We start from the raw sequence: 26,023 nt of genomic DNA, 5'->3' as shown, positions 1-26,023 counted from the left end.
AGCCTGTGTTGTGTACCTATGAGGAGGGACGAAGACTCCCACCCAGTGTGGTGATCAAATCTGGGTTCATTTTCCTTGTCATAGGTACAAGGGGAGGCTGATTTCACCGTGTCTTTCATAATTAAGTTGGGGCCATGTGACTACATTCTGACAAATCCCTAAAGGACGGAAGAAATACAGGCCACCTACCAGCGCAGTCAAAACACACTTGGCATGCTTTGTTTCGCCCTTCCTTCTCCAACTGCAAAAACCATGGCAGAATGATGCCTCCATATGACAGGCATCTGAACGTCCACATCACAATACAGGCCTGCCAGTGAGAACAGTCTGACCCAAATCAAAGACCTGAGCAGGGTGTAAATTTAAACTGTGTCAATCCATTGAGACTTATTTCTTCCATCAGCAGTTGACATGAATTAACCGACTCAAAACAGTTCCCGTTGCACTCTTATTTTCTGTTCATCTCTTTCTAAATTGTTCCATACTTTAATTGATTGTGTTGGTGATGGCTCTGATATTATACTCTTAAATTGGTTTGTTGTATGGATGGGTCCCTGGAAGCAAGGTCCATGAAGGAGTGAAGTTGATTGTGCACACAGCTGTAGTGAAGAAGCACATTGAACAATTCTTCTCTACAGCAAGAGCTCAGTCAACGGCTTATTGAACAAATACATTATTTTATTTCTCACAAAATGAAATAACACCTGTGATTAATTTCTTTTGGTTATCTCCAAGAAAACTAAGACTTAGAAGGCTCAAGTAATTTATCCAAGGTTGCATAACTCATAAATTACTGAATCAGAAAATTGTAGAAAAGTAACTTAGAGTGTATGTAGTTCCAAAATTCCATTCTACAGATAATAAAGACATCAAGGTCCATCCAGTGTGATTAAGTAACATACATTTCTCTTTCTTTATACTAAACTTCTCCATTTCCTGATTCTTTCCTTTGGTAAGTTCTTGGTAAGTTTATACAAATGATTGTTTTATAAACATGCATATGAGTATATATCTCCTTACTTAACAACAAGGAAGATTGCATGATTTTATCTATATATATACATATATATATATAGAGAGAGAGGCATATATAACATGTAACTATATATCATATATATTGCATTTCTGTCTAATTTGAAGGTTCTTTCTATGAAAGAATTATGATACACAATTTGTACAAATATCAAAGAATATTCCTTAGAAGTAAATTATTTAGGCAATTTAAAATTGTTCAATTATTTTTATTAAAAAATATTTTTTTACAGAATTGAAGACTAAATATTTTTACGGGGGTAGAAGTAACAGTAGTTCTGGATAGTGTCTGAGTTAATGCACTGTAGTATTGCTAGCAGATACTATTATTGTCCTCCTTTTTAAGAAGAAAAACTAAGAAAAAATGTACACAGGATTGCATAACCAGTCTATGGCAAGCAAGCCTATAAACTCAGGAAGTCTAAACTTGGAATCTATCCTGCCACTCTTTAGATTATATTTCTTCTTAATGGTGAATATCATTCAAGCTGGGTTTGTTGTGGTGTGGAGGTTCCTGTTTCCCACTGAGCCTAAATGCCATCTGCTCTAAAACATGAATGAGAATTCCAACATTTTGAAGGTGATCTTTGCCAGTGACCTGAAGAGTTTTCCGTCTCTTTGCCAGGTTTTAAATCTCAAGCTCACTGTTTCTGACGGGAAAACATGTACGAAGATGTATGTATGCATGTACGTACATTCCACTATGCAGTAAGCAAGAGATTCAGAGCTTTGAAGTTAAACCGAGTTTTGTTTATATTCTACATATGATCCATTTAGTAAAAATCAGTTCTTTTCCACATTGTTTTCCCAAAATTCAACTGTTTTCTATATTTTGTATCAAAATTCTGAAGAATTATGACTCTTGCCTTAGAAGGCACAGACACAGTGCATTCCATGTGAAGTCAACTTCTGTGGACACAACCTTAAACTGCTTCCAAAGGAAGAAAGGCTTGAAATCATATTGTATAATATACATTTTTAAGCTCATAAGTGCAACTCTCAGTAAGAATTATATTTTGCTTTATGCCCAAATTCATAAATACATACATGTTTTACTAGACTGAGAGTCATAAAAAAGACCCTTACTACATATAGCGTGTTGTAATGATTTTTATTTTAGTCTAATAAAATGTACATTGGGAGTCTTAAAAGCAGCTAAAGCTGGGTTTGTGACCAGTCACCAACTGGGAAAGCTAGAAGAATGTAAAAATGCCTAATTTATTTTACTTTTTTGAAAATCAGCAGTTTTGACTGACTACTTTGAGCGAAAGCATACAACTTGCAATCTGAAAAACACTAATATAGATAGTGGACAGTGGTAATATTTGGTCATTTTTTAAACTTGGATAATTAAAAGGGAGAGTTCTCTATTTTCTAACAAAACATTGCAAAATAGTCAACACATAATTTATTTGGATAAAGAAACCAGAACTATAACAGATTTTTTATTTTGTATTGTTTGTTGGTTGGTTGACTTGTTTAGAAGAACCTATTTTTTTCACTTATTGTAACTTGAATAATTTATCTTTTGAGATGAAACCTTCAGAGCTTTGTAATGACATTGCTTCAGCTGAGTCCCCAGAAAAATAAGACATTATCTTGAGATGGGATTTTTCTAAAAGAGTCTTTTGTAATAAAGGGACTATTGCTAGACGTGTTGGCTAGGTTATGAGAAACAACCAAGGTGGTTGAGGCATCTTACTGCCAGCAACAGCACATCTAGGCCTGAAGTTTCAATGTCGCAAGGGTGTTATGGAAGCTTGACTGAGGTCTGAGATCAGGCAAATGGAGCTTCCGGACATAATTCGTTCTCCTCGAGGGACACAGCCTCTGTCAGAACTACTCCAGGGAAAAAAGATGGGAGGAATGCACAGCCCAGCCTCGTTCTTCCCTTTCCCGTATTGATTCCTAACAGTGTCTCCAACTGGTAAAACCCAATAGGGGAAATGATCTGATGTGATCCGGCCTGTAGTCATTCTCCTGACAGGTATTCTAGGACCAGGAAAGGCAGAAAATGAACCTCAGAGGAAAATGGAGAATAAATGACTACAACCATTTGTTTAAAAGATGAATTAAATAGTACTGTTAGACTGCAAATGGCAAAGATTTTCTAAGGGTCTTCTGGAACCCACAATTGGAGTGTTTTTCTAATGATGACATGAGAATGTAAAAATAATTTCTAACAGCTATCAGCTCATTGAAAACACACGCCCACGTGAACAATGGTCTATCCACCTCCATTATTTTACCGCTTGCAGAAAGAATCGAGACTTTGGATTGTTCAAGAATGTGTTTTCTAAACTTGTGTGTGGATCCAAGCCATCAAAACTAATCAAGCTGAAGGTGAAGTGCAAACTCCCTCGCCCATGGACACATTGCTCATCTCTGATAGGAAGCATCACGTTGCTCTATTACTAGAGACTCCAGGGAGACGCAATAAAGGTTAACATGTCTGCCTGCAGACTTGTCAAGTGGCTTCTGGAACAAAGAGGCCAGAAGCAAACAAACCAGGGCTCTTTTTTCTAGGTTAGCTATTACCTATTACACTGTGCAATGAGCTAGCTTAAGGTACATAGTAAAAAATTAGGTAACAATGTATTATTTCCTCCTCTACATAAAGAGCGTAGGGTATATGGTACATAGAGATAAAAATAAAATATAGAAATCACTAAAGTTTGGACATTTTTAAAATGATAAAACTACAGCTCACATTCAGTACAAGAAATTATGGGACATTTGAAGAGTAAAATATAATTTGCTTATTCAGTTATTGTGAATCTGGAGTAACTTTTTGAATGTGATTTGTGATGAAATTAGCAATCAGGTTTTTAGTAGATATAGCAGCAGGGAAGACTTGGTGAATAGTATTTGTCTATGACTATCTACAACCTTACTATTTTCATGAGACTCTCATTCTTCTTTCATATGTAACAATTCTATAGTGAAAATGACTAAATAGAAGAAGAAAAATATGTCCTGTATTTCACAATCCAAATGGGAATTAGTCTTACTAGTATGTACATAGTTAGGTAAAAACAAAACCAAAGATCTTTCACTCTTAGCACCAGTCAGTCTTAATGGCTAACTCATTACCTTTTCTTCTTAGTATTTTAACAATGTTTCTTTCTTTTCTTTTCTTTTTCTGAGTCAGAGTCTCACGCTGTTGCCCAGGCTGAAGTGCAGTGTCATGCCCAAGGCCACTGCAGCCTCGATCTGCTGGGCTCAGGTGATCTTTCCGCCTCAGCCTTCTAAGTAGCTAGAACTACAGGTGCGTGCCACCACGCACAACTTATTGTTTGATTTATCGTAGAGACAAGGTTTCGTCATGTTGCCCAGGTTGGTCTCGAATCTGTGGGTTCAACCAATCCTTTCGCTTCCACTTCTCAAAATGCTGGGATTACAGATGTAAGCCACCACGTCCAGCTGTTTTTTTTTCTTAACTTGGATAACTTCTCTCTATTTCCATAGGTACCAAAAGCTAAATGCTGCATCAAAATAAATTGTGGAAATAGTAACATGTGTTGTACTCATTTTTCCGTGGTTAGTTTTCTTTTCCCCTTTAAGGAAGTAACTAATTTTTGTTCTAAGTTTGAGTTCATGGCATGGAGTGATAATGGTAGTTAGAGAAAATATGGGAGGAAACATGTTAGCTTTTGTATTTTAGAATCAATACCAGAAATTCTCAAGTACTTAGAAAACAATCCTCACTCAACAGACTTTTGTTGTTGGGAAAATATCAAGTAAACTGGGACACGTTAAGTGGATTGAGAGTCCTGAAATCTAAGGTGTTTGGTAGTTTGTTGAGTTTCTGCATATGGTTGGAGTTATGAGACATTTTCAGAAGATTTCCCTCAAGATTATGTGACTGTGACTCTGTGGTCTGTAGAGTGGACTTCCATGAGGCGCTCTGCCCCAGAGTTTTGAAAAGATAACAGTGGGTTATCACCCACAGAAAACTTAGAGTAATAGAATGAGTAATAGTTATGGCAACAATTGTGATGGTCATTGACAAAAGATCTGCCCACTCAGTTTTCTAGCTTGTTGTAAACTTTGGATCAATATATCATTCCATCTACACACATTGGGGGCCTTGAAAGCAGCTGAAATTGATATATATATATATAATTTTTTAAAGAGATATTTGCCATAATCAGAAGTGTCTGGACACTGATTAGTAGACACTTGAGTATCTCTTGTTATTGCAGAAGTCAAATATGACTTGTATTTATCTTATTGAGTATTACAATTTTAATACAGTTTTTTTTTCTTAAAATGTGTATACATTATCTTGGCACTCTCTGTATGTGTGTGTATAATATATATATTATATAAAATATGTTTACATAATATATGTATTTCACCCTCATGTCCTATAAACATTTCCTTACCTAATTATTTAAAAAGTACAACCAAAATATTATCTTATTCAGCCTTTTGTAACTTGTTAGCTGCTTGTAAATATTTTATTCATTTTTATTTTTATTTTTATTTTTTATTTTTTTGAGTTGGAGTCTCACTCTGTCACCCAGACTGGAGTGCGGTGGCTGCTCCCGGCCGCAGCAGCCTCGACCCACTGGGCTCCGGCGATCCTTCCGCCTCAGCCTTCCAAGTAGCCCGAATTGCAGGCACGCGCTACTATGCCCGGCTGATTTTTTTTTTTTTTTATGTATTGTAGAGCTGAGGTCTCACCAAGTTGCCCAGGCGGGTCTCGAACCCGCAGGCTCAGGCAATCCACTCACCTCAGCCTCCCAAAGCGCAGGATTACAGGCTGAGCCACCGAGGCCGGCTGTAAATATTTTATTCATTTGAATTTCTACAGTATTTCATCTGCTCTTTTTTAAGCATTCTCATTCTTGAAATGTCCCTGAACATTTCTCTTTTTTCAACTATCTATCCAAATCACTGGCGAATTCTATTGTCACTTTCTTTAAAATATTTATAAAAGCCACAATTTCTTACCACCTTCTCCACTACCTACATATTCCACATTGCCATCACATCCCAACTGTTTTCTTGTAGTTTTCGCATTGTGGGTTTCCTCATTTCCATTCTTCTGTTTCCACAGTAGTTTGCTACTTAGCAGACATGAGAATCATTCTCTAACATGTCACTTCCAGCACTTCTTAGGTCATAGAGTTACCAGTATATAATAGCAACAATAATAATGACAATAATGACTAATATTTCAGTAGCTCTTATTGTTAGACAGCCACATTCTATTTTATGTAAGTCTATGTGTATATATATAAATAGATACATATACACACATGTACATACCCATAAATATCAGTGTGTGTATTTTAATGTATCATATATGTACATCTAAATATCAATATGTATAAATAAATATACATACATATGTACACATAAATATATGTGAGTACATACATAGATACATGTAAGTGTCTGCACACACACACACACACACACACACACACACACACAAACACACAATTTGTAAATACTCAAGAAATACGTATTGGTTTATTAATCACTTTTTACCTTTTCTTATTTTCTTCTCAGTGCATGGCCAGTACCTTTACACTGTGTTTGCTTTGGGTAAGTTTACTTCTGAATTTTTATTCCTTTGGCTGTTGTTATTGTCTTTTGTTCTTGTGATTGAATCTCACCCAGTCATTTTTGCATGCCTCATAGGTAGAAGATTTTAATAAATATTTATTATAAAATACTCACTCTAGTTTAAAATGTGTGAAAGTTTAATCACTTGGAAAAACCAGAGAAAATACACTTATGTTAAAATCAAATTGTTTTATTTAGTAGCGGTCTGACTATGATAAACATCACTCAATTCTCTGAGTGTCAGTTTCTTTACATGTCAAATGGGTATACTAATATCTATCCTGTATAGATTTAAATGGGTTAATGTTTAATACAAAGTAGACACACAATGAATAGCAATAAATAGAACTGAGGTACATAGACATGAAAAATGAGTAATGAAATGTAATGTTCCTGAAAGTCTCAGAATTTCAAATTTTTTTAACAATTTGCAAAATATATAAATAGTAAATAACTTAATCTTCAATGACACAGTTGGTAAGGAGGACTTGATTCTGTTAAGCCTTTTTATTCTGTTATTTTTATTTTTACATAATGAGAAGCTCTACTCTCTTCTAGTACTTCTGTTCTAATTTAATATGGAATTGGTCTAGATTTTTTTTTTCTCCACCTACTTCTTTGTCACTTCCTACCTCTAGAAATGAGTAAATAGCAGGACATATTTAACACAAGAAAAGGTCAACGAGATAAAATAACAATTATTATTTCGAACTGTTAGTCAAACTTACCTAACTTTGCACTGTATCTTCAAGTAAGTAGTTTGGGAAGCTTATATCAAATTCAAATTCTCAAATTTTATTTCTCATCATGTAAGCAAGAATATGTGGGGAAGTAATCTAAACACTGGTGTCTATTAAACGCTCCCCACTTAATTCTATCGTTTAGTCAATCTTGAGGACTACCAGTATGTGTGATGGAGAGAAACTAGAGCTCATTCTACTTGCTAGCAGGAAAAGCCAGATTAGAGTAGAGATGGAATGCCATCCCTTAGGGAGGGCCCCAAGGGATGACACGCCATGGACTTGTCCTTGGGGAATAGATAGGAATATGGTGATCACAGATGCTGGTGGGAGGTGGGCGCTGGGTTTTTAAGTCAGGGAGTTCTATCGTTTGAATGTGTTCCCTCCAAAATTTATGTCAAAACTTAAATTCTCATTGTGGTGGTACAGGTCGGAAGACGTGGGACCTTTAGAACGTTTTCAGGCCTCAAGAGTTCGGCCTTCAGGAGTGGATGAGTATGTTTAAAAGGGCATGCATTTTCCTCTTCCTCACTTCCCTCATAGGAGGGCACCCAGATGGCACCATCTCTAAGGCACAGGTCTGTGCCAGGCAATGCACCTGCCCACACCTTTATCTTGGACCTCCCAGTCTCCAGAACTGCAAAACTTTCTCTTCTTTATCAACTTCCCAGTGTGTAGCATTTCATTATAGTATCACACAAGAACTAAGACAGCATGTATAGAAGAAAGGTGTTGCTTTAATTTTACCAAAGGCCATCCTTGATGATAGACATGCAAAAAGGTTAACGGCAGTGTAATCTACCAACCCATTTTAGCTCTGGGTTATTCGAAGGGAAGAGACAATATCTAATGGAAACCTTGCCTAGGAGGTCAAGATTCAAACCTGGAAAAAAATAATGAAGATCAGAATTGGGAGGAAACTTTGAGAGTCTTCAGCACAGAAGCCATATTAGAAAATGGAAGTTGATTAATTCAGTAAGGTAAAAGACAAAAAACTGTACACGGATAAAGTAAAATTTACAACTAAGGTGGTAAAGAGGCAGCAAGAAGTTAGAAATAGTCAGAGGCAGTCAGAGAAATATGTTGACACGAGAGTTATAATAATTAACTGGAAATTTCTATGGGGGATTCATTCATTATCTATATTTTCATGCATGACTTATTTAATTAATGAATCGTGTTCAACTAGATTTGACGTTTGTCCTAAATATCTTGTTGTTTAAATTATGTGATATCTATTCATGAATTATTAAACAATCAGTAGTCACTTGAATAAAAAATCACAGCATCAAATTTAGATAGAAACTGTGAAAAGGCCAATTTCTTTTGTCAGAAGGAAGTCTTGGGTAATTAGATGGAGTTGAGTGTGGAACATATGGAACACACTGGCATGCACACTGAGTGACTTCATAACAAAATAAGGCATTGGGTGTAGCTATGGGTTCAAAGAGTTAGAAAACCAGAGAGGAAAAATAAATGAATGAACAATGACAGAATAAAATTATTGAGTAAAATAAATAACTGTCAATTCAAGAACCTTTATTCTTTTTATTTTTTATTTTTGAGTTGGAGTCTCACTCTGTCGCCCAGACTGGAGTGCAGTGGCTGCTCCCAGCCACCACAGCCTCACCTGCTGGGCTCCAGCGATCCTTCCACCTCAGCCTTTCGAGTAGCCAGAATTACAGGCACGTGCTACCACGCCCAGCTGATTTTTTGATTTATTGTAGAGATGAGGTCTCACTGTCCAGGTAGGTCTTGAACCCGCTGGCTCAGGCAATCCACTCACCTCAGCCTCCCAAAGTGCAGGATTACAGGCTGAGCCACCGAGCCTGGCTAAGAGCCTTTATTCTTAAAAAAGCTCAAGACTTCTGGCAAAATGGCAATGGGGAAGGTTGGTCCGTGAGATTCTCTGTGAAAGTGAGTGTCCATAAGGACTCTTGTTGTCCCCTAGTGGCTCCTGCTTCTGCCACTGCCAGCCTGCTCTTCAGCCAGCAGTGCAGGTATGCAGGCTGGCAGAAACCAGCCCCACTCACTGCTCTGCCATCTCTGCAGTCACAGTCGCTGCCTCCAGCCATGCTTGCCTGTGGGCTGGAGTCCCTGGGTTCCATGCACTGCAATTCTGACATGGCCGCCACTCCCTCCCACAGTCACTACCTGACCCTGCCCAGGGTGGCCCTCAGCTCCTGGCCTGTGGAGCTCCTCCCACGCACTGCACTGCTGACGTGGCCGCCACCCCTGCTGCTCCTTCCCACAGCCGCTCCCTTCCCCCACCTGACCCCACGGAACTCTGGCCTCCCATGTCTGCTGCACTGCCACACCCTGCTCTAGCTGCCCAGTGCCACACCGATATGCAGCTCCCGGCTGTCTCTCACTCTGCTTCCCTCAGCTCAGCCCCTGACTGAAGGGTCCAGAGAGCATCTGGAGCCCTGAGACCAGGCAGAGACCTGCATTGTTGTGCCCAGCTCCACTAGCCTGTTAATAGCATCAAACTGGAAAGACAGAAGCCCCTTCCCCATGCTAGATGGGACACAGGTCAGATCTGAGTGGCAGACTTCTCAGGCAGCAAGCTAACTGAACCCAAATCTGATCCACCCTCCCCCCGCAGCAGGCCTGGGGCATCAGATCCTAGCTGTGAACAACCCTACCAGCCTCCAATGAGAGCTAGAGATCAGAGCTGAAAGGATGTTGGACTTAGAGGACTGATCTAAGAGCATACTTGGTTCTCCTGTTTTTATTTTTTTTAATGTTTGTTCTTTGTTTTACTCATTTTTTTTCTCTTTTCTTGCTCTTCTTACTGCTATTGATAACGTCTTCATGTTTGTGTAGGGGAACAGTATTAATAAGGAGGTCAATTGGCTTTTGTGTCTGTATGATTGTCTGTATGTTTTAGCTTTTTAAATATCTTTTCCATCTTTGTGTCTCTTTTTATTTGTTAGTCAGTACATTTGTCTGTTTTCCCTCTTATTCTTCTCACTCTCCACCTTCCTCTTTCCCCCCTCCTATGTTGCATTATTTTCCTTTTTCTTACCCCATTTTGCTTTCAGGGAGCAAACCTATTCCCCCATTGTACGGAGAGATTGCAAGGCAGTGGGAAGTGGGTTCCAGGGTTTCCATACACTTGTCGATGGATACTGGGATCTACAGATGGATTTTGAATCACAGTTTCCCCCTCAATTAAATCTCAAATCTGCAGAAAAGTACAGCCCCCAACCCACAGTCCACCTTGAGAAGTGATCAAAGCTAGAGGATTCACATAAGGAAGAATAGGAGATCGAGCAAACAGAAGTAAAAGCAACCCTGCCACCCCTAACAACAAAATTAAAGAAGAGAGGGAAAAAAGAAAAAATCTACACAAATGAAGAAAAACCAAAATAAAACTATAGGTCTCACACAGACCCCTGGGAGATCAGACACTGAGAAAACAGACTTTGGAATGCAAACAAAGAAGGGCCCCCAGAATGACTGGTCATATACTACAAATCCAGATATCAAGACATTAATAGAGGGAATAAAAAGAATTGAGAAGAGACAAGAGGAAAATAGGAAGAAGTTGATAACTGAGATAGCAGTAAAGAATACGGTGATTGAAATAAATAACAAGCTAATAAGCATGGAAAGCAGAATTAGCCAAGCAGGAGAAAGAATCTCAGAGTTTGAGGACCAAATTATAGAACTAACCGAAACTGTCAAAAACATAGAAAAGAAGCTTTAAAAGACAGAACAAAACTTTCAAGAGATGAGCGATTACTTCAAGAGACTGAACCTAAGAGTATTAGACTTCCTAAGGCAGAAAAACAGACAGAGACCACCCTGGAACAAACATTCCATGAAATTATTCAAGAAAACATCCTTCATCTCATCAGTGATGTGAAAATTCAAACGCAAGAGATTCAGAGAACCCCTGCAAGACAACAAATGAGCAGACCAACTCCCAGACACATAATAATTCACCTAACCAAAGTAGGTATAAAAGAAAAAAATCTAAAGGCAGCAAGAGAAAAAGGTCAGACTACCTACCAGGGAAGACCATTTAGAATAGCAGCAGATTTATCTACAGAAACACTTCGGGTTAGGAGAGCTTGGAGTCCAATCTTCAAAGTTCTCAAAGATAAACAATTGCAACCAAGAATAACCTACCCAGTTAAGTTAAACTTCACCAGTGAGTGAGGAAGATTTATAATCTTTCCCAGACATCCAATCCCTAAGAATGTGCACTGCCTCCAGAACACCTCTACAAGAAACACTTAAGAAAGTACTAAACACAGAAGAAAAGGAAAAAAGAACGACAATGTTCTTCACAAGAGTACAGGAAAAAGATTGAAAACACACACGAATCAATCCAAAAATCAAAAGAAAGACAACAAACAAACAGGAACAATAACATCTCTATAAGAACCCCATGACTGGGATAAACCCCCACATTTTAATAATTAGCCTGAATGTGAATGGACTAAATGAACCACTGAAAAGACATAGAATGACAAAATGGATAAAATATCATACGGCAACAATATATTGTCTCCAAGAGACTCATCTCACCAGAAAGGACACTCACAGACTCAAAGTAAGAGGATGGGAAGTAAAATTTCAGGTGAATAGAACACAAAAGAAAGTTGGATTGAATCTTAGTCTCAGAAAAAATACCCTTTAAGCTATAAAAATTTTAAAACATACAGAATATCACTACAAATGATAAAATGGTCAATCCATCAACAAGAAATAAACATCCTAAACATATATGCACCCAACATAGGAGCACCAACTTTCATATAGCACCTTCTAGGCAAACTTAAAAAAGATATTGACTCTAACACTATCATAATTGGGGATTTTAATACCCACTTGATTGAGGATTTTAATACTCTAGTTAGATCATCAAAACAAAATATTAGCAAGGAGATCCAGAACCTCAATAAGACTCTTGACCAAATGGACTTAATTGATACCTACAGAACACTCCACCCAACGACCACAGAATATACATTCTACTCATCACTGCATGGAATGCACTCTAAGATCAACCACATCCTTGGCCATAAATTAAACATAAGCAATTTCATGAGACTGAAATTTTGCCATGCACCTTCTCAAACCACAGTGGAATAAAATAAATATCAACACCAACAAGGTTCCTCCAAAACCTATAAAGACATGGACACTAAACAGTATGATGCTAAGCAACTCCTGGGTCAACACAGAAATCAAAACAGAGATTAAAAGATACCTGGAAACAAATGAAAATGAAGAAACATCTTACTAAAATCTCTGGGATGCTATGAATGCAGTAGTAAGAGAGAAGTTCATATCTTTACAAACACACATGAAGAAAATGAAAAGATCACAAGATAACAGTCTAACAATTCACCTAAGGAAGTTGGAAAAGCAACCATCAAAACCCTAACTTCAGCAGAAGAATCCAAATCACCAAAATAAAAGCCCAAATCCAGGATATAGAAGACAAAAAGATAATATAAGAAATTAATGAAACAGAAAGCTAGTTTTTGAAAGGGTAAACAAGATTGATGGTTCTAGTAGACTGACCAAGAAGAAGAGTGAAAAAGCCCAAATAAGCACAATCAGAAACACAAAAGATGAAGTCACATCTGACCCTGAAGAAACACAAGAGATTATCAGAGACCACAATGCACACTTGTATGAAAACAAAATTGAAAACCTAAAGGAAATGGAGGATTTTCTGACATCACACAACCTCTCTAGGTTGAAACAAGAAGAAATCGAGACCCTAAATAGACCAATAACAATCCAGGAAATTGATTATGCCATAAAAAAACTAGTTGCAAAAAGAAACCCTGGACCAGACGGTTTTCCAACAGAATTCTACAAAATATACAAGGAGGAACTGATATCAATTTTATTGAAAGTATTCCAGGTGAATGAGAAAGATGGAAGTCTCCCCAAATCATATTATGAAGCTAACATCACATCGATACCCAAGTCAGGTAAAGATCCAACAAAGAAAGAGAACTACAGGCCAATATCTCTGATGAGCATAGATGCTAAAATTCTCAACAAGATCCTAGCAAACTGGAGTCAACAACACATCTCAAAAATCATTCACCATAACCAATGAAGATTCACCCCCAGGATGCAAGGCTGGTTCAACATTTGTAAGACCATAAATATAATTGAACACATCTACAGACATAAAAACAGAAACCACATGATTATATCATTAGATGCAGAGAAAGCTTTTGATAAAATCCAGCACCCCTTCTTGATAAAAAACCCTTGAACATCTAGGCATAGATGGCTCATACTTCAAAATAGTAAGAGGCATGTATGAGAACCCCATAGCCAGCATACTGCTAAACAGACAGAAATTAGAACCATTCCCCTTGAAAACTGGAGCAAGACAACGATGCCCACTCTCACCCCTCCTGTTCAATATAGTTTTGGAAGTCCTAGCTAGAGCAATCAGAGAAGAGAAGATGATCAGGGGTATCCAAACAGGAAAAGAGGAAGTCAAGCTATCTCTCTTTGCAGACAACATGATTGTATACCTTGAAAACCCAAGAGAATCAGTCAAAAACCTCCTTCCACTGATAAAGGACTTTGGCAAAGCCTCAGGGTATTAAATAAATGTGCAAAAGACAATCGCATTTCTGTAATGCCAATAATAAACAAACAGAAACCCAAATAAAAAGCATAATTCCATTCACCGTAGCCACAAGAATACAATGAAAACTACAAAATACTGCTCAAAGGAATCAAAGATGACAAACAAGTGGAAAAATATTCCATGCTCATGGACTGGAAGAATCAACATTTTTAAGATGTCCATTCTGCCTAAGGCAATCTACAGATATTAATGCAATAACCATCAAATTGCCAGCAACATTCTTATCAGACCTAGAAATAACAGTACAGGAATTCATATGGAAACATAAACAACCAAGAATAGCCAAAACAATCCTCAGCAAAAAACACAAAGCAGGAGATATCACACTCCCAGACTTTAAACTTTATTATAAAGCTACAATAATCAAAACAGCCTGAACAGGCATACAGACCAATGGAATAGAATTGAAATTCCAGAAGCAAAACCTCAATTTCTCAACCAACTCATCTTCAACAAAGCCTCCACCACCTACCACTGAGGAGAGGAGAACCTATTCAGTAAATGGTGCTGGAAAAATTGGCTGACCATATGCAGAGGATTGAAACAGCACCCCTACCTATCCCCATACACAAAAAATTCACTCTAAATGGAACAGAGACCTAAATGTAAAACCTCAAACTGTAAGAACCTTAGAAAACGCAGGAGACACTCTTATAGAAATTGGAACTGGTAACCAATTCCTGATCAAAATCTGAAGTGCCCAGGCCATAAGAGATAAGATGGACAAGTGGGACTGCATTAAACTGACAAGCTTCTGCAAAGCCAAAGAAACCATCAGCTTACAGACTGGGAAAAAATATTTGCCAACTCCATGTCTGACAAAGGCCTAACGCCAAGGAAGTACGAGGAACTCAAGCGTGCTGAAAAGAAAAAAACAAACAGCCCCATTACAAAGTGGGCAAAAGATATGAATAGACACTTCTCAAAAGAAGACATATGAGCGGCCAACAGACACATGAAAAAATGTTCGGCTTCACTAGTCATCAAGGAGATGCAAATTAAAATGACACTGAGATACCACCTAACTCCAGTCAGAATGGCCATCATCAAGAACTCAAAAAATAGCAGATGCTGGAGAGGATGTGGTGAAAAGGGAACACTTTTACACTGTTGGTGGGAGTGTAAACTAGTACAGACTCCTTGGAAAACAGTGTGACGATTCCTAAAAGTTCTAAAAATCGACCTTCCATATGACCCTGCAATCACCCTACTGGTAATATACCCAGAATAATTCAGGTCGCTCTATAAAAAAGATAACTGTACATGTATGTTTATCGCAGCCTTGTTCACGATAGCAAGAACATGGAACCAACCGTGCTGCCCATCAAAAGAGGACTGGATAAAAAAATGTGGTACATATACACAGTGGAATATTACACTCATAAAGAAGAACAAAATCATGAACTTCAAAGCAACCTGGATGGAATTAGACTTTATATTACTGAGTGATCTTTCACAGAAACAAAGAACTGAGTATCACATGGTCTCACTCATAAGTAGACCTTGAACAGCTACCGCAATACTATAACAAAAGGATTGACAGTCGGGAAACTGCGGGGGGTGGGGCGGGGAGTGTGATTGACAGTAGTTGAGATCTACCTGGAGAGAAAGGCCACACCTTATGTACAAGGGTACCTGCACAATGAATATTTGTATTCCTAACCCTGAATTGTACCCCACAATTTAAAATAAATAAATAAATACATATAATAAATAAATAAAAGATACCTGCACATGCATGTTCATTGCATCATTGTTCACAATAGCAAAAACATGGAACCAACCATGTTGCCCATTGAAAGAGGACTGGATTTTAAAAATGTGGTACATATACACAGTGGAATGTTATGCAGCCATAAAGAAGGACAAAATTATGAATTTCACAGCCACTTGGATGGACTTAGAGTCTATAATACTGGGTGATCTGTCACAAAAACAAAGAACTCACTCATAAGCGGACCGTGAACAATTATCGAATTACTATAAGAAAAGGATTAGCAGTCAGTGGGTAACTGCAGAGTGGAGGGGAACTGGCAGTAGTGGGAATATGCCAGGGAAGGGGGGCACACCTTATCAACAAGGGAACCTGCATAATAAACATTTGTATTTGTATAACTAGCCCTCAACTGTACCCTATATCTTTAACATAAAAAATTCAAAAAAGGGGGAAAAAGAAAGGAAAAAAAAGAAAAAAATCTCAAAAATTAGATTTTTAAAAAGTTTTTAAGTTTTTTTTAAAGGGGGAACATTGCAGAGGAACAAGATTGAAAACAATAAGAAGAAAAGAAGTAGAGTGCAGCAAGCAGCAAGATAGCATGTTGTTTCCATCATTCATTAAAAAAAAATTCCTATTCACTTTTGAAGTTTTGGTCTACACTGGCAAGCTCAAGCATCTACTTTCTTATCACCAAGTCCTTTACAACGGGTTTTCCATACAGTCAAAAGGCACTTGTCTTTCAGAGTAATTGGCATAACTCTCATCCTCTGTCTCCTCAAAATTTTTTTTATTACCCTCCATATCGTCTGGCATTTCGGTAACATATGCATCACCAGCGCCTCTCAAACGCCACTAAAATAATTGAATACGACCACTTTCTCATGATAATTACATCTGAGGCTAAAGTCAACTTTTCCAGGTGAAATTCTAAGGAATCTAACGGAGATAAAACCTGTTCAAATAGAAATTGATATTAAGCATTTATTGTCAACAAGATAAGATATTTTTTCCACATTAATACACATAAAGCTTAAAACTGTCCCTTAATATAGGTATGACATTTTCATTTTGAAGACAGAAAACTGTTGTACTGAGAGGATGTAATTATCCTAATAAATGGTAGAAGAAGCCTCTTAAGTCCCTTTTGTAGTAAGGGCTGTGTTCTAAAGAGCAGTGCAGATTATAAAATTCTAGCAATGTGAGCCATTATCATCCCAACTCTGTCATTATGATTGGTGTTGCTACTCTTAAATATAGAATTCTGATAGATATAGTTATTATGTAGTTGATATTATTTTAAATGTACCTCTTTAAAAAAATTCATGAGGAGAAAATTCATTTTGTATCAGTTCTAAGAATTTCCAACAAAATAATAATACATCCTCATGGTTTCATCATACACAATACTCTCTTTTACAATTTTTTCAAAATATAACTGCATTTCATAATTGCATTTAAAAGACGTCACTGGCCGGGCTTGGTGGCTCAGCCTGTAATCCCGGCACTTTGGGAGGCTGAGGCGAGTGAATTGCCTGAGCCTGAGGGTTCGAGATCAGCCTGGGCAACTTGGTGAGACCTCGTCTCTATAATAAGTCAAAAAATTAGCTGCATGTGGTGCCACATGTCTGTGGTTCCAGCTACTTGGAAGGTTGAGGCAGAAGGATAACCTGAGCCTTGAAGGTAGAGGCTGCGGCGGCTGTGAGTATGCCATTGCACTCCAGCCTGGGCAACAGAGTGACACTCCAACTCAAAAAAAAAATCACTTTCTGTTTTCAGAATTGTGACATATACAACACCCACTGTATATTTATTTAAGACATTGATCCTACAATTGTAGCATCTGTACATAAACTGGAAATGTACATATTCCCAGAGACCAAGGATAACTAAGTCATTGCAACATGGCACTCTACATGGCACAGGGTATTTGCAAATGCCTAGTTACACAAACATTTTCAATTTAATTTCAGAGTAATGGATGTCATTGCCCATGGAGATTACAAAGCAAACAGGTAACAGAAGTATACCTTCTCCAGGAGAGTCTGGCATCCATAAGGCATAGTATATCCTATATACTACACCGGTTTTCAGAAGAAGCCAGATAATTTATCCAACAAAGGGTTGATATTTGTATTTCGATCCTTACAGATAAATGTATAACCCTTGTAAAGTTTCATTATATTTACTTAATTAAGCAATACAGGTTTAATTTAAGCAAGATATTGAATTAATGATCAGGTTAATATAATTACTGTAATTTGAATAGCAACTGAATGCATGAAGTGAAAAACAAAGTTGACAACTCCCCAGGACCTCCACTGGATGGAAAAGGATGGAGGGAATTCTGGATCAGTCACGGCTGAAGCCAATAGAAAGTTGGGTTTTTTGGCTGGTCCGAGAGAAAATAATCTTTAAGTCAAAAGCCAGGACATTTTTTGTCACTTGAAAATCGGGCATCAAATTTGAAGCAAGTAACATCTTCTGGCTGCTTACAGATAGTATTGGTTTTTCATGGCTGCTTATTCTAGGAAATAGTCTAGATTCCTAAGGATAACTCTGTGGTTACAGAGCCAGTGCCATGATCTTGGGGAGGGAAACTGGCACAGCAAAGCAGGTGTCAACGTCTTGTCAGGCAAGTGAATTGAAAGGACATGAATGAGGATTGCCTAGGATACTGAATTTTCCCAAATGGAAGGAACAAGTCCCAGAATAAGCTATTTGTGCTAATCAGGCTTAGTTCAGGAAATTTGGAGGGATAAGTCTATAGATTAAAGGGTTCAAGGACCACAACTAAACAGGACTTGAATGGGAATAGCCTATATATATATATATACTAATTCCTTTCCCTATTGTGGCAGTATAATATCATTGACTACACACAGACTTTGGAGTCAGTCCAACTAAGTTGAATACACATTGTTCTGTTCATCTATTGAATTAAGATAATCAACACGAGTCAAAGTGAGTTTCTCCTATGGAATAAACCGAGATCAAGAGAGTTTCCTCAGCACCCAGAGAGGAACAAGAGTAGCAACATGCCCCATAACTCTTCAAAGAGGCAATAATAACCACAGAGTGCAAACAAGAGAAAAATCCATCAGTCTAGACTGAAACTAGCCTAAATCTGGCCTGCATCACCACAGTCCACCAGTAACCTCCAGACACAGTAGGGAAGGTGAGTGAGGGCAACTCAGGAGTTCTGTGCTCTGGCCACAGATCGGAGGGCCCCTGAGCCTTGTGGGACTCTAGACCCTCATGGAAAATATCTTACTCACAGCTGTGCTCGGCCGAAGCCCATGAGGAGGGGTGCAGGGAAGGAGAAAGCCTTGAGCAACACTAGCCATTTCCCAGGCTCTCCATTTTTTGGGATGCACAGCTGTTTTCTAGCATGCCTGTGGGAGACAGGCCCCAGGGACAAACTCCTCTAGGTCTCAGACAATTCCTGGCTAGGGTGGTTTGCCGTGAGAACACCTGTGGCCTTCTGGCCACTGCACTTTGGAATTCACAAGACAAACTGCCTGAGACCAAGGTGGGAGGCTAGGTGGGACTTGTTGCCATGACAACCCCTCACCTCCTGTGTAAACATGTCTGTGTCTGGCCTGCACAACTGCATTACTATAGTGATTTGAGACTTCCTTCTAATCCTCACTGGGGTAGTCAAGAGTGCTCTCTTGTGGGGTACGTAAGCTCCTTCGTCTCACCCTCCACAGTCACCTCAAAGGCTTCAAACAGACCATGAACTTGGGTTATTCCCGAGCCTCACCCTCTGCCTAGGTTGGGCACTTTTTTGGAGCAACACATGCCAAGGAAAAAGCCCACGGCCTCGTCTCAGCTATCTTTCTCCCACAAGCACCATCTTCTGGCTGGAGGTCAACATGACTGTACCACATCAGATACAATGTTTCAGTTTTGGGAAAGATCTGATCCCAAACTCCAGCCAACGCCACTAACCAGTCGCTCTGGCCACTCAGGGCACCATAAGCCAGTGCAGGCATCCAGCACAGGACCGCCACAGCTGGCAGTTGAGAAAGTCACCACACCAAGGCAGTACACAACCAAGGGAACCCCAGAGTGCCTGCATAGCTACCCTGTTAACCCTAAATACGAAGAAATTATCTACCCAATGAGAAGGAGACAGGAACATAATTTTGACAATATGAAAAAACAAAGTTTACCAACATAAGGCCACACCAACTCTTCAGCAATGAACCCTAACCAAAATTTAATTTTTGAAATTCCATACATAGAAACCAAAAGATTGATTATAAAATTAGTCAATGAACTTTAGAAAAAAATTGAAAACAAATGTAAAGAATTGTAAAAACAATTAAGGACATAAATAACAAAATTCCCCCAAGTGATAACTCCTCAAAAAAAAAAAAAAAAAAAGTTGAAATTCTCAAAATGAAAGAATCATTTAGAGAAGTAAAAAATGCAGTGGAAAGTTTTAGCAGTAGACTGGAATACGCAGAAGAAAGGGTCTCAGAACTTGATGACAAAGCTTTTGAATTAATCCAATCAGACATCAGCAAAGAAAAAAGAATCAAGAGAATGGAACAAAGTCTCCAAGCAGTGTGGGATTATGTAAAACATCAAACTGAAGAATTATAGGTGTTTCTGAGAAGGAAGAGAAAGCAACAGGTTTGGAAAACCTATTTTAGGGAATAATGGAGCAAAATTTACTTCTCTTTGCCAGAGAACTAAACATCCAGATAAAAGAAGCCCAAAGAACCTCCAGAAGACTAATTGCAAGAAGGTTATCCTCAAGATATGTAATTATCCAGTTATGCAATAATGTAAAGAAAATACTTTTAAGAAAAGTGAGAGTAAAACATCAAATGGCTTGCAAAGGTAAACCCATCCAACTAACATCAGACTTCTCAGAAGAAACCCTTCAAGCAAGAAGGAATTGGAGACCTATCTTCAATTTCCTCAAACAGAAAAGAGTCAGCCAAGAATCTTACATCCTGCAGAATTAAGTTTCATAAAGGAGGGAAAAGTATTGTCTTTCCGAGGCAAGCAAACACTGAGGGAATTTGTCACCAGTAGACCGACTTTACAAAATATACTTAAAGAAGTTCTAAATACTGAAACAGAAGGTCAAAATACACCAGTTGTAAAACGCTGGAGACCATAAAGCTCACAAGCCTATGGAACACAAACACAACAGAGAAAATAAATAAATAAAGCAACCAGATACTATGATGAATGGAATAGTACCTTACATGTCGTTATTAACTCTGAACATAAATGGTCTAAATGCCACACTTAAAAGATGTACACTGAGAGAATGGATAAAAATATACAGTCCAAGTATATGTCACCTTCAAGACACCCACTGAACTCACAAAGACACCTATAGACTCAAGATTAAAAGGTGGGGGAAAATATTCTATGTGAATAGGAACCAAAAATAAGTGGGAATAGTCGTTATCGCATCAGATAGAACAGACTTTAACAGTAAAAAAAAAAAAAGACAAAGATGTTTTTATATAATGATGAAAGCATAAACCTAATGAGAAGACATACAATTTTAAACATATATGTGTCTAATACTAGATCCCTCAACTTTATAAAACAAATTCTATCAGACCTAAAAAAACGAAAAGGTAGACAGCAATGCAATGATAGTGAAAGACTTCAACACCACTCTACTGACAGCAATAGACAGATCATCAGGGCAGGAAATCAACAAAGAATCATTGGAGTTAAACCTGACTATAGAGAAAATGGAACTAGCAGACATTTACAGTACATTCCATCCCCAAATTACAGAATGTACATTTTTCTCATCAAGGCCCATTGATAGGCCCCAAATCAAGTCTCAATAAATTTTTAAAAACTTCAAAATTACATCAAGAATCTTCTCAGACCACTGTGGAATAAAACTAGAAATTAACTCCAAGAAGAACTCATGAAACAAACTATCTATCTATCTATCTATCTATCTATCTATCTATCTATCTATCTATCTATCTAACAATCTGCTCCTGAATGATTCTTGGATCAATAGTGAAATCAAGATGGAAATTAAAATATTCCTTGAAACAAATGACAACAATGAAACAAGTTTTCAAAACCTCTGGGACATAGCCAAAGTTGTACTCAGAGAAAAATGTATACTGTCTAAGGCCTATATTAATAAGACCAAAAGATTGCATATTGACAGCCTAACATCACACATCAGGGAACTAGAAAATATACACAAATTGAACCCAAAGATAGCAGGAGAAAAGAAATAATGACTATCAGAGCAGAACTTAATTAAAAGAAATTTTGAAAAACTATAAACAGAATTAATGAAACAAAAAGTTGGTTCTTAAAAAGATAAACCAAATTAATACAGTCTGATGATGAAGTTCATGAATTCATCCTAGAAAAAGTGCTACATTCCTCATTGCTGAATATCACCATGGCCACCTTCAAAATATTCCCCTTGGGAAGCTATGCACTGACACCAACAATTAATCTACCTGTCAAAGCAATGTTGTAACTCTTTCTGAAATGACCATCACAACCGTTTTTGTATTATTCTTCATGTTCTGAATGCCATCAAAATGTCTTCCTTTCAATATTTCCTTTATCTTTGGGTATGAAAAAAGTCATCGGGGGCCAGATCAGGTGAGTAGAGAGGGTGTTTCAATACAGTTATTTGTTTTGTGGCTAAAAACACCCTCACAGACAGTGCGGTATGTGAACTGGTGCATTGTCATGATACGAGCATATATCTTGCATATTGCTTGTTTGTTTGATTTTTTTCCCCATAGAGATTATTTTTTCTCATTGTGTTACTTGCAAAAAAAACAAAACAAAAAAAACACCTGACATTAATGAATGCAGAAGTGTTGACAACTAGTTCAAACTGTGTTTCAATTTTATTGAATTGAGAAATTGCTATAGCATTTTTTTTCTGGGACATCATTGCTTAGCATACAGCTTTTAGGTTCACCATATTTTGGCAAAAACAATATTCTGATGGGGAAGGAGCAATAAGAAATGTAGTTTGTGCTCAAAAACTGGAAAAGTCAGCACATTGATTTTAACCCAGTGAGAACCATGTCAGGCTGCTGACCTTCAGAACTGTGCAAAACATTTCTGTTTTCAGCCACTATAAGTTTGTGGTAACCTGTTATTGCAGAAATAAAAACTTAATGTGCTTCTAATGTGATCCTTCAATGAGAGGAATCAGACTTCCTTAGAGAAACAGCAAACTCTATGACTGGGTCAGAGAATATGTAAGATTAACTTGGAATATTTAATAGTGCAAGAAAAGAGGGAAGTGATTTAAAAAATCAAATAAATAAATGAAAATGAAATAACTGAAAAGAAGTATGTCTAGGGGACATAGGAGCCAACTGAAAGAGTTCTCAATGGCCAAAGTTGAACTAATTTAAGCAACAAAATAAAAAGTAGTATTGGATTGCAACCTGAGGTAAAAATAAATGGCCACAAGCATCCTAATATAAATCAATGACTGAATAAATAGCAAAAGGCTTATTTTAGAGAGTAGAAAGGTAAGGGGAATAGGTAGAGATTAGTCAAAGGGTACAAAATTACAGTTAGGAGAAATAAGTTCTGATTTTCTCTTGCACGGTAGGGTGACTATAGTTAGCAATGATGCATTGTATTGTATTTCAAAATAGCTAGAAGAGAGAATGCTTAATACTGTTGAGACAGGAGATAGTTAGAGAAAGGCTAGGCAGACAGACAGGTGAGTCCTCTGGTTATGATGTCTCCCAGCAGGCCTCTCAGGCTCAGCATTGGTAAACAAGCTCCCTGCCTGGAGGTTCTCAAGCTAGAGCTTAAGTACTCACTGCTGGAATCAAAAAGCAACCAATCAGCTCACCATTAGGCCCCTACCTCCTGCCAATTTGTCCTTTTTTTTTTTTATGCCACATTTTATTTATTTATTTAATATGTATTTTTTTATTTTAAAGTACAGCCTCTATGAAAAGTATTATAGAATTATGGAGATTTCTCAGACAACGAAAAGTAGATCTATCATTTGCTCCAGCAATCCCACTATTAGGAATCTCCTCAAAGGAACAGAGGTCATTGTATAAAAAAGACACCTGCATCTATCTACATGTTCATTGCAGCACAATTCACCATTGCAAAGTTGTGGAATCAATTTAAGTGCTCATCAACCACTCGGTGAATAATAAAAATATGGCCCATATATACACTGTGGAATACTATTCAACTATCGAAAAGAATGAAATGCTGTCTTTTGCAGCAACTGGGACTGAAGTGAAGAACATCCTAAGTAAACTAACTCCGGAACGGAAAACTAAAAACCACGTGTTCTCATTTATAAGTGGGAGTTAAATTAAGAATATGCAAAGACATAGAGAATGATATAATGGACACTGGAGACACAGAAAGGGGTGGAAGGAAAAGGTGGAACAAAAAAATCACCTATTGGGTACAATGAACAGGTGGGGATTGTGGATATACTTAAAGCCCAGACCAAAACCATTGTACCCCCCAAAGCAATGGAAATAAACAATGAACAAATAAAAGCAAAATAAAAACACTATGCAATTATACAACCCTGTGTATAATAAGCATACAATAAGTGGATATTTTCTTTTTCTATTTTGTTTGGTGGGGGAGCAGGATTTATGGAGAGGACAGAAAAGCTCCCAGAGCATTTATTATTTAATTTATGGTTTAATTTATGGTTTATTGCACCCATGAAGTCTTGCTCTGTTGCCCAGGCTGGTCTCAAACTCCTGGTTTTAAGTATTCCTCCCACCTCACCTCCTAAAGTGCTGGAATTACTGCCGTGTTCTATCACAACCAGCTGCATACTTAGTTTTCATGTTTTACTTTCTTTTTGCATGTTTGGAGCAAGGTTTATTATAGTTTTCTTCTTCCTTCAGCACCCAATATAGTGCTTGGTACTTAGTGGCATTTAATGAACGTTTGTTCAAAGAAATGTTTGTGCATATGCACCATTAGCTTTATGATACACAGAGAACCATTTAGCTCAGTAAGTCAAAGCAATCATCATTACTCAGTCTGATCGTCTTTCCCTGTCTTTTCCCAAATCTATCATCATAGGGTGTAGTGGGACAGGAGGAAATTCTGAAAATATCCACGAAGGGAATCCTATCTTGTTTGTGTTAGCCTCCAACTTATTCATTTCATCGATGAAGGATATTGGGATCAGAGATGTGACATAACCTGGCTACAATTCCATATCTGTTTTTTGTTCCAGTGAGGACCACATGGCCATTCTCTTGACACCCATATCTATTTGTAGTAGAAAACTAATATATGTGATTTTTTTTTTCAGAATTCAAAGCTGTGCTATCGAGTCATATTTTTTTCCCACAGACCTATTTCTAAGAACAGTATATCAACAACCCAATAGAAACATGACATTAATGTGATTAAGTCTGTGGAATAATATTCTGTTTGACTCTTTAGACATGGGAATGTCTTCTTATAATTATGCCACTAATCGACCTCACAAACATACTCAAACAACTCACCAATGCATGTTCATGATTCAGAAAAGATAATTCAGAATAGTTATTTGCCTAGAACACACCATGCATGATATAGTTCCAAAATTTCTAAAACTTTTTGAAAAGACTTCTACGCATGAAACACAATACCTCTAGGCTGACACACAGCATTTTTCATTCACAGTATTCAAAAACAGAAAAAAAAAATCTAAATTCAAATGAAACCATTGAAAGGAATACACTTAGGACATAATTACCAAGATTAAGTAAACTACTTATTTGGTAGTTTCTATATGTCCTTAAACTGTGCTTATCCTAATTGTACTGACTATTTTTCAGAAGGAAGAAGCACGTTGCAATGGCACTGAGCACTGCCATTTGTGTGTCTTCAGTGCTTACAAATTTAACCCACTGGTTCTCATTATAGATGAGATGAATTGCCCTGAAATAACTCTGTGGGGTACCATTCACACCGAGTAATGTTTAGCGAAAATCATATCTTGGCGTTTGTACTTATTTACACTTCCCAGAATTTGCAGTAACAGCCTGTGGTCATTTGCACTATTACTTTCTGTATTTAATCTTTTCAATTTCAAAATATTTAAAGCAGGAAGATTGGTCAAGTGTTTCTAGTGCTGTGTAAAATTCTATTAATTTGACCAAATTGTCTTAGAATATAGTAATTTTAAAACACACTTAAAATATATTTGTTAAATATTTCTAAGTTTAAAAATTTCATGCAAAGAAGGAATCCTTCAGCTATCAATTTAGAGAGCAAGAACAGAAAAACTGAGATAGGAGTTTTCAGTAATCCTCTTGAAAGTCTTACATAAAATAA

Source organism: Carlito syrichta, unplaced genomic scaffold (genome assembly GCF_000164805.1).
Source record: "Carlito syrichta isolate Samal-C Ts95f unplaced genomic scaffold, Tarsius_syrichta-2.0.1 Scaffold308226, whole genome shotgun sequence".
NCBI classification, from domain to species: Eukaryota; Metazoa; Chordata; class Mammalia; order Primates; family Tarsiidae; genus Carlito; species Carlito syrichta.
This window is presented reverse-complemented; position numbering follows the sequence as displayed.